This window comes from Pseudophryne corroboree, chromosome 8 (assembly GCF_028390025.1).
Source record: "Pseudophryne corroboree isolate aPseCor3 chromosome 8, aPseCor3.hap2, whole genome shotgun sequence".
Classification (NCBI taxonomy): domain Eukaryota; kingdom Metazoa; phylum Chordata; class Amphibia; order Anura; family Myobatrachidae; genus Pseudophryne; species Pseudophryne corroboree.
In genome coordinates this window covers 435,960,008-435,972,622 of record NC_086451.1, presented here as the reverse complement: position 1 = coordinate 435,972,622, position 12,615 = coordinate 435,960,008, and the positions used below count along the sequence as shown (strand labels likewise).

General features: G+C 50.5%; 1 non-coding gene across 1 annotated transcript; it reads left to right on the top strand.

The window, feature by feature from the left end:
• Nucleotides 1–11,536: 11,536 nt before the first annotated feature.
• On the top strand, nt 11,537–11,724 carry LOC134953690 (U2 spliceosomal RNA). Its single transcript, XR_010185715.1, has one exon. It is a non-coding gene; the product is annotated as a U2 spliceosomal RNA (small nuclear RNA).
• Nucleotides 11,725–12,615: the final 891 nt, after the last annotated feature.

Here is a 12,615-nt window from a genome sequence, read left to right as displayed (position 1 = left end):
GCTTAGCAACTTTCTCGAACTTTCCCGAGTGTTCCCAGCTAATTAGCCAATCACCGAGCAGCATTAGTGATGAACATTCGCGAGGATTCCAGCGTGTTAGAACTTTAGTCCAATCAGCGGTGGCCGATGTCAGTGATGTCAGAGCTCTTGGGGAAGTTTCCCGATGCTTCTCCACGGACACACCTATCAGTCAGAATCATCTAACCAATCATCGTGGGTGGTGGGCGTGGTGTGCAAAATCACTAGAACGTTGTAGAATAAGAAAGCGCTTTTGAGAGGCAAGAGCCACGCCCCACCCGCTCTTTGACTGATTGTCGGTCGGATGACAGCTCTGCGTGGAGAAACATCGCGAACATTTCGTCAGAGCCGGCGGGCAATCGGGGCGGCCTGTACAGAACATTCACGGGCTTTGCTGCATGTTAGATGGGGTCATTGATGGCTAATCGTCTGCCCCGCATAGTCTGTTGCTGCACGATATGGATGCTGCACGAGGATATTGAGATGCCTGTATGCTAGTAGTATTGGTGCATTATGATGTCGATGGTGTCTTATTCTATGTCTGGATCTCATGTTGACCATCGACTGGTCCACCATCGATTGCTGATGCAATCAAAACATGTGTCACAAACAATCGGTGGGAGTAATCGATTGCTTGTTTTTTCACATGCACAGGCGATTGTGCAAAACGCAGCTGTGATCTTCATCGAGGTCAGTCTTCGATATTCTATCATCCGTGGCTTGTCAACAATGCTGAAATACCATTGACAGACCATTACCGGTTGCTAGATTGATATTCGATGGACAACACTATTTTCTCTTATGTCCTAGAGGATGCTGGGGTCCACATTAGTACCATGGGGTATAGACGGGTCAATGGCGTGCGGTGAGGTCAGTGGCTGGTGAGGCACTACCATAATGTCCGCCTAATCCTGGCGATGACCCCTACCGCTGCCGAGCCAATGCCCGCTACTGCCTCTGAGCCGCTGCCCACTGCCACCGCCAATAGCTTACAAACTCGGCCACCATCAACTGACCCAGCCCTCCACCACTAATTTGCATCTCAGTCCGATGCCGCCAATGCCCGCTGCCTGCCTGCTCATCATAAAAATTAGTGTTTGGGACTGGGAAGGGAGTGGGAGGAGGACATGAATGCAATTTTGTTGTCCAGGGCTTCCAGTAACTTGATGTAAAAAAAAAAATGTGTGAGGTCCCCCCTCCTAAGTATAACCAGCCTCGGGCTCTTTTAGCCAGTCCTGGTTGTTTAAATACTGGGGGAAAAATTGGACAGGGGTTCCCCGTATTTAGACAACCAGCACCGGGCTCTTAGTCCGGTCCTGGTTCCAAAAATATGGGGGACAAAAGATGTAGGGGTCCCCTGTATTTTTAAAACCAGCACCGGGCTCCACTAGCCAGGGACATAATGCCACAGCCGGGGGACACATTTATGTAGGTCCCTGCGGCCGTGGCATTACCCCCCCAACTAGTCACTCCTAGCCGGGGTTCCCTGGAGGAGTGGGGACCCCTTAAATCAAGGGGTCCCCCCCATCCAGACACCCAAGGGCCAGGGGCGAAGCCCGAGGCTGTCCCCAGCACCCCTGGGCGGTGGGTGCCGGGTTGATAGCCATGTGTGTAAAAAAAAGAATATTGTTTTTTGTTGTGGAACTACAAGGGCCAGCAAGCCTCCCCCGCTTGCTGGTACTTAGAGAACCTCGAGTACCAGCATGCGGGGAAATAATGGGTCCGCTGGTACCTGTAGTTCTACAACAACAAAAATACCCAAATAAAAACACAACACATACACCGTGAAAGTAAAATTTTATTATAACACACTTACTCACACATACTTACCTAAATCCCACGCCGGTCACGTCCACTTGTCCAGTAGAATCCAATACCTGGAAAATAAGTAAGTTACACATAAATGCTTCAATCCACAGGAGGGGGGGAAAGGGGAGAGAGAGGGAGAGAGAGAGGGGGGGGAGAGAGAGAGGGGGGGGGGGAGAGAGAAAGAGGGGGAGAGAGAGGGAGAGAGAGAGAGAGACCGACCCCCAAAAAAAAAAAACCCTGCCTGCTGTTGTGTGCGGACGGAGCAGCCAGAGAGAGCCGCACAGAGGACAAGTGGCTGTCAGCGGGAGGGGAGGACGGAGCCGCCGGACACTGGCAGGTGTCAGCTGCCCACAGGAGAGACGTCTGGTGCCTGTGTGCGGTAGGAGGGGACGCAGCTGCCGGAGAAGGACTTGGAGAGCCGCACAGCCACAGAGGACAAGTGGCAGTCAGCGGGAGGGGAGGACGGAGCCGCTGGACTCTGGCAGGTGTCAGCCGCCCACAGGAGAGACGTCTGGTGCTTGTGTGCAGGAGGAGGGGACGGAGCCGGCGGAGCATGACAGGGAGAGCAGCAGTCACTGCAGACCCACCGCTGCTGCTGCTCCCGTCCCAACTTCTGCCTCCCGCCGCGTCTTGGTGATTGGACAGCGGATCCAGTGCTGGATCCGCAGTCCAATCACAGCTGCCTCGCTGACATGGGGGTGGTGTCCCTGTCAACGAGGCACTTTTTTCAGTGCCGCTTTGCCACTGTTTCTCTAACGTCCTAGTGGATGCTGGGGACTCCGTCAGGACCATGGGGAATAGCGGCTCCGCAGGAGACAGGGCACAAAAGCAAGCTTTTAGGATCACATGGTGTGTACTGGCTCCTCCCCCTATGACCCTCCTCCAAGCCTCAGTTAGGTTTTTGTGCCCGGCCGAGAAGGGTGCAATCTAGGTGGCTCTCTTAAAGAGTTACTTAGAAAAAGTTTTTAGGTTCTTTATTTTCAGTGAGTCCTGCTGGCAACAGGCTCACTGCATCGAGGGACTTAGGGGAGAGATTTTCAACTCACCTGCGTGCAGGATGGATTGGATTCTTAGGCTACTGGACATAGCTCCAGAGGGAGTCGGAACACAGGGTTCGCCCTGGGGTTCGTCCCGGAGCCGCGCCGCCGACCCCCCTTGCAGACGCTGAAGATGAAGAGGTCCGGAACCAGGCGGCAGAAGACTCTCAGTCTTCATCAGGTAGCGCACAGCACTGCAGCTGTGCGCCCTTGTTGTCAGCACACTTCACACAGCGGTCACGGAGGGTGCAGGGCGCTGGGGGGGCGCCCTGGGCAGCAATGTATAATACCTGTATGGCGAAAAATACATCACATATAGCCCTTGAGGCTATATGGATGTATTTAACCCCTGCCAGATATCTAAAACTCCGGAGAAGAAGCCCGCCGAAAAGGGGGCGGGGCCTATTCTCAGCACACAGCGCCATTTTCCCTCACAGAAAGGCTGGTGGGAAGGCTCCCATGCTCTCCCCTGCACTGCACTACAGAAACAGGGTTAAAACAGAGAGGGGGGGCACTGATTTGGCGATATGTATATATATTAAAATGCTATAAGGGAGGAACACTTATATAAAGGTTGTCCCTGGATAATTATAGCGTTTTGGTGTGTGCTGGCAAACTCTCCCTCTGTCTCCCCAAAGGGCTAGTGGGTCCTGTCCTCTATCAGAGCATTCCCTATGTGTGTGCTGTATGTCGGTACGTGTGTGTCGACATGTATGAGGAAAATATTGGGGAGGAGGCGGAGCAAATTGCCTGTAATGGTGATGTCACTCTCTAGGGAGTCGACACCGGAATGGATGGCTTATTTATGGAAATTACGTGACAATGTCAACACGCTGCAAGCCGGTTGACGACATGAGAGGGCCGGCGAACAAATTAGTATCTGTCCAGGCGTCTCAAACACCGTCAGGGGCTGTAAAATGCCCATTTACCTCAGTCGGTCGACACAGACCCAGACACGGACACTGATTTCAGTGTCGACGGTGAAGAAACAAACGTATTTTCTTTTAGGGCCACACGTTAAGGGCAATGAAGGAGGTGTTACATATTTCTGATACTCCAAGTACCACAAAAAAGGGTATTATGTGTGAGGTGAAAAAACTACCTGTAGTTTTTCCTGAATCAGATAAATTAAATGAAGTGTGTGATGATGCGTGGGTTTCCCCCGATAGAAAATTATTGGCGGTATACCCTTTCCCGCCAGAAGTTAAGGCGCGGTGGGAAACACCCCTCAGGGTGGATAAGGCGCTCACACGCTTATCAGAACAAGTGGCGGTACCATCTACGGATAGGGCCGTACTTAAGGAGCCAGCTGATAGGAGGCTGAAAAATATCCTAAAAAGTATACACACACATGCTGGTGTTATACTGCGACCAGCGATCGCCTCAGCCTGGATGTGCAGAGCTGAGGTGGCTTGGTCGGATTCCCTGACTAAAAATATTGATACCTTTGACAGGGACAGTATTTTATTGACTATAGAGCATTTAAAGGATGCATTTCTATATATGCGAGATGCGCAGAGGGATATTTGCACTCTGGCATCAAGAGTAAATGCGATGTCCATATCTGCAAGAAGATGTTTATGGACACGACAGTGGTCAGGTGATGCAGATTCCAAACGGCACAAAGATGTATTGCCGTATAAAGGGGAGGAGTTATTTGGGGTCGGTCCATGGGACCTGGTGGTCAGGGCAACTGCTGGAAAATCCACCGTTTTTTACCCTAAGTCACATCTCTGCAGAAAAAGACACCGTCTTTTCAGCCTCAGTCCTTTCGTCCCTATAAGAGTCATATCTGCCCAGGGATAGAGGAAAGGGAAGAAGACTGCAGCAGGCAGCCCATTCCCAGGAACAGAAGCCCTCCACCGCTTCTACCAAGTTCTCAGCATGACGCTGGGACCGTACAGGACCCCTGGATCCTACAAGTAGTATCCAAGGGGTACAGATTGGAATGTCGAGAGTTTTCCCCCCTCGCAGGTTCCTGTAGTCTGCTGTACCAATGTCTCCCTCCGACAGGGAGGCAGTATTGAAAACAATTCACAAGCTGTATTCCCAGCAGGTGATAATAAAATTACCCCTCCGACAACAAGGAAAGGGGTATTACTCCACACTATATGGTGGTACTGAAGGCTAGGTGAGACCTATTCTAAATCTGAAAAATTTGAACACTTACAAGGGTTCAAATCCAGATGGAGTCACTCAGAGCAGTGATAGCAAAGAACAAGGGGACTATATGGTGTCCCGGGACATCAGGGATGCTTACCTCCATGTCCCAAAATTTGCCTTTTCTCACCAAGGGTACCTCAGGTTCGTGGTACAGAACTGTCACTATCAGTTTCAAGACGATGCCGTTGGATTGTCCAAGGCACCCCGGGTCCTTACCAAGGTAATGACCGAAAGGAGGATTCGTCTTCAAAGAAAATGGACGACCTCCTGATAAGAACAAGGTCCAGAGAACAGTTGGAGGTCGGAGTAGCACTATCTCAAGTAGTTCTACGACAGCACGGGTGGATTCTAAATATTCCAAAACCACAGTTGTTCCGACGACACGTCTGCTGGTCCTAGGGATGATTCTGGACACAGTCCAGGAAAAGGTGTTTCTCCCAGAGGAGAAAGCCAGGGAGTTATCCGAGCTAATCGGGATCCTCCTAAAACCAGGAAAAGTGTCAGTGCATCATTGCACAAGAGTCCTGGTAAAAATGGTGGCTTATTACGAAGCGCTTCCATTCGGCAGATTTCACGCAAGAATTCTTCAGTGGGATCTGCTGGACAAATGGTCCGGATCGCATCTTCAGATGCATCAGCGGATAACCCTATATCCAAGGACAAGGGTGTCTCTCCTGTGGTGATTACAGAGTGCTCATCTTCTAGAGGGCCGCAGATTCGGCATTCAGGATTGGATGCTCGTGACCACGGAGGCCAGCCTGAGAGGCTGGGGAGCAGTCACACAAGGAGTGTGATCAAGTCTGGAGAATTCTCTCCACATAAATATACTGGAGCTAAGAGCAAATTTATAATGCTCTAAGCTTAGCAAGACCTCTGCTTCAAGGTCAGCCGGTATTGATCCAGTGGGATAACATCACGGCAGTCGCCCACGTAAACAGAAAGGGCGGCACAAGAAGCAGGAGGGCAGTGGCAAAACTGCAAGGATTTTTCGCTAGGCGGAAAATCATGTGATAGCACTGTCAGCAGTGTTCATTCCGGGAGTGGACGACTGGGAAGCAGACTTCCTCAGCAGGCACGACCTCCACCCGGGAGAGTGGGAACTTCATCGGGAAGTTTTCCGCATGATTGTGAACCGTTGGGAAAGACCAAAGGTGGACATGATGGCGTCCCGCCCGAACAAAAAATGGGACAGGTATTGCGCCAGGTCACGAGACCTTCAGGCGATAGCTGTGGACGTCCTGGTAACACCGTGGGTGTAACAGTCGGTGTATGTGTTCCCTCCTCTGCTTCTCATAACCAAGGTATTGAGAATTATAAGACATAGAGGAGTAAGAACTATACTCGTGGCTCCGGATTGGCCAAGAGGGACTTGGTAACCGGAACTTCAAGAGATGCTCACAGAGGACTAATGGCCTCGGGAGCTAAGAAGGGATTTGCTTTCAGCAAGTACCATGTCTGTTCCAAGAGGAACCGTGGCATCGGCCTTTAAGAAAGGACCTGCTCCAGCAGGGACCTTGTCTGTTCCAAGACTTACCGCGACTGCGTTTGACGGCATGGCGGTTTGAACGCCGGATCCTAAGGGAAAAGGCATTCCGGAAGAGGTCATACCTACCCTGGTCAAAGCCAGGAAGGAAGTGACCGCACAACGTTATCACCACATGTGGTAAAAATATGTTGCGTGGGTGAGGCCAGGAAGGCCCCACGAAAAAAAAATAAAAAAATTTCAACTAGGTCGATTTCTGCACTTCCTGCAAACAGGAGTGTCTATGAGCCTCAAATTGGGGTCCATTAAGGTTCAAGTTTCGGCCCTATAGATTTTCTTCCAGAAAGAATTGGCTTCAGTTCCTGAAGTCCAGACGTTTGTCAAGGGAGTATTGCATATACAGCCCTTGTGTGCCTCCAGTGGCACCGTGGGATCTCAACGTAGTGTTGGGATTCCTCAAATCATATTGGTTTGAACCACTCAAATCTGTGGATTTGAAATATCTCACATGGAAAGTGACCATGCTGTTGGCCCTGGCCTCGGCCAGGCGATTGTCAAAATTGGCGGCTTTGTCTTACAAAAGCCCATATTTGATTTTCCATTCGGACAGGGCAGAACTGCGGACTCGTCCCCAGTTTCTTCCTAAGGTGGTGTCAGCGTTTCACCTGAAACAACCTATTGTGGTGCCTGCGGCTACTAGGGACTTGGAGGACTCCAAGTTGCTAGACGTTGTCAGGGCCCTGAAAATATATATATATATATATATATATATATATAATTCCAGGACGGCTGGAGTCAGAAAGTCTGACTTGCTGTTTATATTGTAGGCACCCAAAAAGCTGGGTGCTCCTGCTTCTAAGCAGACTATTGCTCGTTGGATTTGTAGTACAATTCAGCTTGCACATTCTGTGGCAGGCCTGCCACAGCCAAAATCTGTAAATGCCCATTCCACAAGGAAGGTGGGCTCATCTTGGGCGGCTGCCCGAGGGGTCTCGGCTTTACAACTTTGCCGAGCAGCTACTTGGTCAGGGGCAAACACGTTTGCTAAATTCTACAAATTTGATACCCTGGCTGAGGAGGACCTGGAGTTCTCTCATTCGGTGCTGCAGAGTCATCCGCACTCTCCCGCCCGTTTGGGAGCTTTGGTATAATCCCCATGGTCCTGACGGAGTCCCCAGCATCCACTAGGACGTTAGAGAAAATAAGATTTTACTTACCGATAAATCTATTTCTCATAGTCCGTAGTGGATGCTGGGCGCCCATCCCAAGTGCGGATTGTCTGCATTACTTGTACATAGTTATTGTTACAAAAAAATCGGGTTATTATTGTTGTGAGCCATCTTTTTTAGAGGCTACTTCATTGTTATCATACTGTTAACTGGGTTCAAATCACAAGTTGTACGGTGTGATTGGTGTGGCTGGTATGAGTCTTACCCGGGATTCAAGATCCTTCCTTATTGTGTACGCTCGTCCGGGCACAGTACCTAACTGAGGCTTGGAGGAGGGTCATAGGGGGAGGAGCCAGTACACACCATGTGATCCTAAAAGCTTGCTTTTGTGCCCTGTCTCCTGCGGAGCCGCTATTCCCCATGGTCCTGACGGAGTCCCCAGCATCCACTACGGACTATGAGAAATAGATTTATCGGTAAGTAAAATCTTATTTTTTCAATGGGCTTTTACAGCCCAGTGCTAGGCTCCGCCCCCCGCTCTCTCCCCGTTCCTATTCTGTATGGCAGGCACTGCTAACAGTGCCTCCCAAAGTAATTTCACACAAAAAAAAAATATGGCATTACATAAGGAAGATACTTATGACATAGAATGTGTCATAAGTATCTTCTATGTATTCTTTTACTAATTAATCACAGGGGAGGCACTGCCTCCCCTGACTGCACGTCCCTGAGACGGGTCTACCAGGAGCCATTGGCACTTTATGAGTCTGAGAGTGTGGGCTGGCTCCTCCCTCTATGCCCCTCCCACTAGACTCAGTCTAGAACATGTGCCCGGAAGAGCCGGTCACAGCTAGGGGAGCTCTACAGCTTCTTTAGAAAAAGTTTAATTTAGAGTTTATTATTTTACAGGGAGGCTGCTGGCAACAGCCTCCCGGCATCGTGGGATTAAGGGGGGGGGGGAGTAGTGTCCGCCCTGCGGGGTCTGAGCCACTATCTCCGCTGACAGGACACTGAGCTCCTGAGGGGATTGATCGTTCCCCGCCACAGGGGATCGCCCACCCCGGCAGCATGCCGCCACCCCCTTACAGAGACAGAAGATTGGTGACGAGTGAGTCACCGACCCCCCTAGCAAGCGGGGTGGGGGGGGGGTGGCGGTGTGAAGATGGCGGCAACAGGGTATGGAGCGCAGCACTAACTGCATTCCGGGGCTCAGCGGTACATAGTGCGGCGCTGTGAGGGGCGCCCTGAGCCAGTGCCTACACCCTACACTGGTCACACAGCCTGTCGGGGGGCCCGGGATCTCAGCTAGCATAATTCCTCAGTCCAGTATAATCCTATGAAGAAAACAAATAAATGAAAGCGCTATACTTATGTGTGTGTCGGATATTCCTGCTTCCAAAATTATTATAGAATATCCTTAATTGTGGACTGCTGCCTTCAAATTATTGGGTTGTTGACTCCCAATATAATTAGAAAACCAGAAACAAAAGATTGAAAGCGCTGTCCACAATAAAGAGTATTTTTTTTATAAAAAATTAAAAGAATATGATCATCAGATTGTATAAAAAAAATGCATAAAATATCATCTATTAATATCAAATCTTCCAACTTCTCTATTAGAAGAGATTCTACTGCTCAGCAAATGCTATCTATAACAAAAGGACATTAAGGTATTCCTCAATTGTAACACAGCTGTGCACCGTGGCTACGTGGAATGAATAGACACATATTATTCTATTTGAAACATTGTATAAATTTCTCCACCAAAAGTATTCCTAAGGCCCTCACTGATAGAAGCAGCCTTCTAGGATGTGCACAATCACTTATATTCACAGCCCAAATATTACTAATGGAAATGAAAGTTCCACATTTGATAATGGCCCTCATTCCGAATTGATCGCTCGCTAGCTGCTTTTAGCAGCCGTGCAAACGCTAAGCCGCCGCCCTCTGGGAGTGTATCTTAGCTTAGCAGAAGTGCGACCGAAAGGTTAGCAGAATAGTGTTGACATTTTTTCAAGCAGTTTCAGAGAAGCTGCAGACCTACTCCTTCCTTGCGATCACTTCAGTCTGTTTGGTTCCTGCTTTGACGTCACAAACACGCCCTGCGTTCGGCCAACCACTCCCCCGTTTGCCCAGGCACGCCTGCGTTTTTACCTGACACGCCTGTGTTTTTTTAGCACACTACCGTAAAACGGGCAGTTACCACCCAGAGGCATCCACTTCCTGTCAATCATTCAACGATCATCAGGGCGACTGAAAAACGTCGCTAGACCTTGTGTGAAATTGCGTAGTTTTGTGTGAAAGTACATTGCGCGTGTGCACTGCGGCCCATACGCATGCGCAGAAATGCCGATTTTTAGCCTGATCGCTGCACTGCGAACAACGGCAGCTAGCAATCAACTCGGAATGACCCCCAATGTCCGAAGGTGACTATATCCTCCAACTGGGACAGGCAGGGGCGGATCCAGAAGAAAATGATAGGGGGGGCACCATGGAAGGGGCAAGTACATTTGCGTGCGGCTTCGGTGCATGTGAGGTGGCGCTTCTTATACAATGCCCACAGTTGTAGCGCTCATTATGCAATGTCCACTGTACTGGTAGTGCCCCTTATATAGACCCCATAGTAGTGGTGCCCCTTATGCAATGCCCATATTGCCCCTAGTAGTAATGTTGCCTGTAGTAATGCCCCCAGTCATTATGCCCCCAGTGGTAATGCCCCTGCAGTTATGACTCCAGTAGTTTAGCCACCAGTAGTAATGCCCCCCTATAGTTTGCCCCATTGTAGTTTAGCCCCTGTAGTTATGCCCCCCTTATAGTTTAGCCACCAGTAGTAATGCCCCCCTGTAGTTTGCCCCATTGCAGTTTAGCCCCTGTAGTTATGCCCCCCTTATAGTTTAGCCTCCAGTAGTAATGCCCCCAATTGTTTGGCCCCTGTAGTTATGCCCCCAGTAGTTTGGCTCCCCCTGTAGTTTAGCCCCCAAGTAGTAATGCCCCCAATAGTTTGGCCCCTGTAGTTATGCCCCCAGTAGTTTGGCTCCCCTGTAGTTTAGGCCCCAAGTAGTAATGCCCCTGTAGTTTAGCCCCCAAGTAGTAATGCCCCCTGTAGGTGCCCCCCAGTAATAATGCCCCCAGTAGCTGCCCCCCCCAGTAATAATACCCCCAGTAGCTGCCCCCCCAGTAGTGATGCCCCCAGTTATAATGCCCCCAGTAGTAATGCCGGCGGTCGGGCTCCTGGTGCCGGTATGCTGGTCGCCGGGAGCCCGGCCGCTGGCATACCATACTACACCCAAGAGGAAGCAGTGTTGGACTGGGGAATGAAGGGCCCACCGGGGGTATTCAGTTATAGGGGCCCATACTTAGGTGTGTGGCCAGCCTACAAAGGGGGTGTGGCCAGCCTCCACAGAGGCTTGAAATACACAATAGTTTGGTGCAGTGTAATGCAACATATCTACCATGTATAAATCAAGTGCACAGCCTGGAACCTGATCCCTAGAGGAAGGAGTGGGCACTCAGGCAGTGGGGCCTACCGGTGGTTTCCCTGATACCCCTGTGGGCCAGTCCGACCCTGAGAGGAAGAGACGGGGGTGGGGGGGAGTAACAGGGTGCAGGAGAAAAAGAGACTGAGGATATCAAGGGGCAGAATAGAAAGAGACTGAGGATAACTAGGTCATGGAGCCAGGAAGGATGCATGACAGCCAGCTTGTGGCTCTGTGCCAGAGGCGGAGCACACGCAAATTGTGCCTCCAGATCGCAAGTGTCAAACTCAGGAGTGTGCCTGCTTGTCACCTAAGCAGGTAGAAGTAGGTGTGCAAAATGTAGATAGGGCACCAGGGGGGGACTGGCAAGCAGGCAGGTAGGCCGCTGATGCTTTTGGCTAAGATCAAGTGTAGTATCTGTTCTTATAAGTTTAATATCTAATACGCTCCCTATCTGGGGGCCATATATGAAATGGATTTTTAGAACAGGAAGATTGGAAAAGAGCTTGTTCTGTCCACACCACGCTTTGACCAAATATTTCAGTACTTCCAGGACCGGTGCACCTATCCTATTCTGTCATCCAAAAATAGACAATTGCTGCTTTTCATCTTTAAGTGTGCTTGCATAGATTTGGGCGGGGTGTGTTCAAACTGAAATCTAATTTGCAGTGTAAAAATAAAGCAGCCAGTATTTACCCTGCACAGAAACAACATAACCCACCCAAATCTAACTCTCTCTGCACATGTTACATCTCCCCCCCCCTCCCTTCCTGCAGTACACATGGTTTTGCCCATTAGCTAACAAATTTGCTGCCGCGATCAGCTCTGACTTAGGCCCCCTATTGGCTGTTAAAGACCTAAATGAGGACATGGGCATTCCTGGGGGCCTGGTGATGGGATGTGGAATAGGGAGATCAAGGGCTGCCTGTAACCATGTGGGAATTCTGCTTCCTCCTGATCAGGAGCGGTCCTTGGTGCGGGCAAGCAGTGCCTTTGCCCGGGGCGCTGCGGCCTGGGGGCGCGGCCGCAGTCACCCCGGAGGCACCGCCGCCTGCCCGCACTCCGCTCCAAGGCTGCAGCAGACGCCGTGGGCTGTGTGGGCGTCCGCTGCAGCCGGCTCCAGGCACAGACACTAGAGGTCGTTATTGACCTCTAGTGTCTGTGTGGCGCTATGGGAGAGACGTCATTGACGTCTCTCCCATAGAGAGGAGCGGGCAGCCAGACTGACGGAGCAGCAGCAGCAGAAGAAGCAGGAGCGGGGCAGTGGTAAGTATTGTTTTTATTATTTTGTGTGTGTGTGTTTGTAAGCGGGGGCACAGCGACAGGGGGCAAATAAAGAGGGGGCACAACAACTGGGGGCAAATAAAGAGGAGGCACAAATACTGGGGGCAAATAAAGAGAGGGCACAACTACTGGGGGCAAATAAAGAGGAGGCACAAATACTGGGGACACAACTACTG